This window comes from Hipposideros armiger, unplaced genomic scaffold (genome assembly GCF_001890085.2).
Source record: "Hipposideros armiger isolate ML-2016 unplaced genomic scaffold, ASM189008v1 scaffold_285, whole genome shotgun sequence".
Classification (NCBI taxonomy): Eukaryota; Metazoa; Chordata; class Mammalia; order Chiroptera; family Hipposideridae; genus Hipposideros; species Hipposideros armiger.
Window position 1 is genome coordinate 24,604 of NW_017731635.1, and position 4,472 is coordinate 29,075.

Consider the following 4,472-nt stretch of genomic DNA (forward strand, 5'->3'; position numbering starts at 1 on the left):
TCCATAACCATGCGAGCCAATTCCTTAAAATAGATCTCTTTTTATATATATTATGTATATAATATATGTGTGTGTATATAATATATAATATATTATATATAATATATATATAAAATATATATAATACATAATATGTATACACACACATATACACATTATATATAATATGATCTATCTATCTATCTATCTATCTATCTATATATATATAGTCTCCTATTGGTTTTGCTTCTCTGGAGAACTCCAATGTGTATGATATTATTATCAAATTTATTTAAGTGACATATTAAAGGAGAAAAACCATATGGGTATTCACTTCTTTATTTTGTTAACATCTACTTATTGAGCACCAATTATGTGCCAGGTACTGTTCTGGGCACTGGGAGACAGGGATCAACAAAGCAGATTTGGTGGTGGGGAGGGTGAGAAGGATCAACAATAAACAAAATAAATAAATAAAATTCATAGTATGTTAAAAATTTAGGAGTGTTAGGGGGAAAAATAAAGCAGAGAAGGGGTAGGAAATGTTGACCAGGTGTTGGAGGGAGGTTGTAGTTTTAAATAGGATGGTGAGGGAGACCTCATTGAAAAAAGTGTCATTTGCTTCTTAAGGGAGCAAGGGAGCAAGTTATTCAGTCACCTGGGAGACCTCGGGCACCTGGGAGGAGGCAGAGGAAGCAGTAAATGCAAGGACCCTAAGATGGAAAAGGTTTGGTACTAGGAAAAAACAATAGGTTAGTGTGGGTGGAAAGAGGGAACTAGGAGGTGGCGGGGGGAGGGTGAGAGGTCCGAGAGAGGTGGGGGAAAGATCTTGTAGGGACTTTTATAAACCTTTGTAAGATGGAGAAAAATTGGATGGCTTTAAGCAGAGGAATGGTACGCTTTGACTCACATGTTAATGGGCTCACTCTGGCTATTACTTTGAGAACTGACTGAAGATGCTGAAGGAGGGAGACTAGTCAGGAGGCTAAATAGAGATGGTGGTGGCTTAGACAGAGTAGCAAAAGAAATGACATGAAGTGGTCATATTCTGGAGTATATTCATATTTATTTAAAGTCATGTTTATCAGGGCATAATTTACATTCAATAAAATTTATCTTTTTGAGATATAAAATCTGAGAAATTTTGACAAATGTATAGTCATGTAATCACCATCATAATAAAGATATAGACTATTTCCTTCACCTCAAACAGTTCCAATGTGCCCCTTTCCAGCAATTCATTTTCCCAACCCTTGCACATGCCCATGGAACATTTTCAAAAATTGACCACATACTAAGTCCCAACACATTTTTAAACATTAGTTTTATATAGACTGGGTTCTGTGAGCAAAATGCAATTAAGTTATAAATCGGTGTGTGCGTCTCTGAGGACGAAAGGGGTAGGACATGACACAAGTGGCACATCACAGCCATGGGGTCCCAGCATTCTACCTCTGCTTGTCCCCCTTTTCTGCAAGGGAAAAAAAAGAAGACAACGGGGAGGATTTGCAGACTGAACTGGAGCAGGAAGAAGTCCTTGCTCAGTTTTCATATGCGGCGTTCACCAGGCGAGACAGCATTACAGCGTCACGTGTCAAAGGACAGGCTACAGTCCAACAGTGCAAGTAAAGGAGGAGGTGGTTTTGGCCCCACACAGTCATCAGAGACTGCACCCTCAGAGAAAAGAGCAATATGTTCTCCTGTCCATCCCGCTCTTCTCCTGGCACCTGGCTTGGTGGTTTTCTTCCCATTTCCTCATTCAGTCTTTGTGGATGAGTAGAGCATCACGGTAATGAAAGTCACATTCAATCAGCAGAACACATTTGTAATCCTTGCCATCATGGCCACCGGGAACATAAGAAACCCTAACTTCTACTCTGTGGGAGTGACCAGACGATTCCAGTCAGGTTCAGGGCGTGAACACGGTGGTTGGCACATATGTGACAACTAACATCTCCTTCACTTCATCTGGGAAAGAGCAACTGGTGAGTTGTACTGGAAAGGCTGAGGTGGGAGGGCCGTTTTCCTATGTGTCCTTTTTCTGCATAGTACCCGATATCCTGGAGCACAATAGAGTGTGGTCTGCATGTGAACTTCAGTGCAGATTTCATGCATTGGCCACATGACCCAGAGCTCCTTGGAGACACATTACTATGCGGATTTTGGAGCAAATTTCATAGCTGTTTAGAAACTGTTCTTGGGTCTTCCATGGCAGCGCCTGTCAGAAGAGAGCATTGCATCTGTTCCCAGGGCCTGAGTTCATACCTACTCCAGGTAGTACAAATACAAACAGAGAAGAAATTGGTTCTCTTAACCCCCAGCGAATATCCTCCTGCCACACAGGTGGATTACTCCTCTTTAAGCACCCTTTATGTTTCTCAGAACCAGCAGAATTACTACCCAGTGTCTAGCCTGTGCCCAGCGAATAGTAGACATTCAATAAAGGTTTGAAGAATTTAATTCAGACCTTTTCAATTGTTCTTGAGGCTTTATAAATGTAAACCATACCATGGTTCTAAGTTATTGAACCACAGAGTGACACGGAGATAGGACTGTTAGTGCAGGTGCAAAACTACCATTGGTGCTTCATCTGTGCGGAGGTGACAGCAGGAAGGGAGAATTTGAATAAATAAAAGAAGAAAGGAGAAACCCATTAAATATGAAAATTTTTTCATCTGCTTAGAAACATCTAGTATCTTTTTATTCCCCCCTGTAAAAAGTCACCATTGTTTTTACCAAGAGTCTACATGGGGCTTTATTAACCCTTCATCCATTGGCTGGAACGTGGATTAGGGATCTGATAGAAAAATAAACTTCGTTTCTGATTTTCAAAAACTTATAAATCAGCAATAAATTTATGGTCAATAAACATTCATATATCTGAAAACCAAAAACCAAATACATGTCTACTAACTTCATTGGTTAAAGAAAAACATTGTAGGGCCGGCCGAGTGGCGCGATGGTTAAGAACTCGCTTGGGATGCCAGAGGGCCCCGGTTCGGATCCCACATATGAGGGCCAGTGACACTGCCCTCCACAGCTAAGATGCTGAACAACAGCTCAACCTGGAGCTGGGCTGCCATGGGTCGCGGGCGATGCCTGGGCTGCAGTCCCTGTGGCAGTGGATTGCCATGGGCTACCGTGTGTGGCCAGCAGCCAGCGTGAGCGGCCAGCAGCCGCAGTGAGCGGCCGTCCAGAAGCCGGCGACTGATCTGCCTCGCCAGAGAAGAGCGCAATGATGGTGCCAACTTGGGCCAGTGAAGCAACATCCTCCACAACTAGACTGAAGAACAAAACGACAGCAACTTGTCTGTTCCCCTTTCCCCAATTCCCCAGCACTGTTCCCATCCCCCCAATTCCCCAATAAAAATCTTTAAAAAAAAAAAAAAAAAAAAAAAAAGAAAAACATTGTAGAATAATGAGATTTAAACAATATAGAACGTGCTATATATATGTTCTTAGATGTACATTTATAGCATTAAATAAATTTTTAAAAAGAAAAATTATAAAAAATAAATTAAATTGAACTCAAAAAGCAAAAGAATAACTATGAAATAAATTAAAGAAAGTAGAATAAATTAAATTTTAAACTAAGAACAGAAAATAACAAAAAGGGAGACAAAAATAGAAAGGATCTGCTAAGTGAAAAGCCACTCAAGGGGCCAGCCAAGTGGCTCAGTTGGTTAAGAGCATGAGCTCTGAGCAACAGGGTCACTGATTTGATTCCCACAGGGGCCAGTGAGCTGCACCCAAGTTGAGCTGCCACTGAGCTGCCAACAGGTGGTAGGATGGCTCAGCTGGGGAGAGCACGTGCTCCTAGCCAAAAGGTTGGTTCAACTTCCGCATGGGATGGTGGGCTATGCCCACCCACAACTAAGATTGAACACCACACTTTGAGCTGAGCAGCCACGAGCTACCAACGAGGGGCCGGATGGTGACTGGACTTGGAGCTGAGCTAGCTGCGCCCTCCACAACTAGACTGAAGAAAAACAAGTTGGCTGTTCCCCTTCCCAGATTCCCCAACACTGTTCCTCTTCCCCAATTCTCCAATAGTACCTTAAAAAAAAAAAGCCACTCAAGGAATACTATTTGATATTTGGATGAAATACATTTTTTCCTAAGAAAAATATGTTTCCAAAATTCATTCATAAATAAATTTCAGCAAAATCTATAAAAAGTATCAATTCAGTGGATGGATTTACTAGTTCATAGGGACCAAGAATTTTCCAAAACCGATTTTTAAAAATTAAACCACAGATTAAAGAAGTATTAAAAATCTCAGGCAGAATTACTTCAAAGAAAGTCACATCATAATAAAAATGCAGCAAACAAAAGACAAAGAGAAAATCTTAAAATTAACAAAGAAAAAGGTACATAATTTCAAAGAATCATGAACAAGATAGATATCTTATTTCTCAAAAAGAATGATAGAATCTAAAAGAAAATGGAATGACATCTTCAAAATACTGAAAGAAAATAACTGAAGTTAGGAT

The 4,472-nt window shown here is 40.5% G+C and overlaps 1 pseudogene; it reads left to right on the top strand.

Moving 5' to 3' along the window:
• Window positions 1-1,411: 1,411 nt before the first annotated feature.
• LOC109391227 (transmembrane protein 106C pseudogene) lies at window positions 1,412-2,335 on the top strand (annotated as a pseudogene).
• Window positions 2,336-4,472: the final 2,137 nt, after the last annotated feature.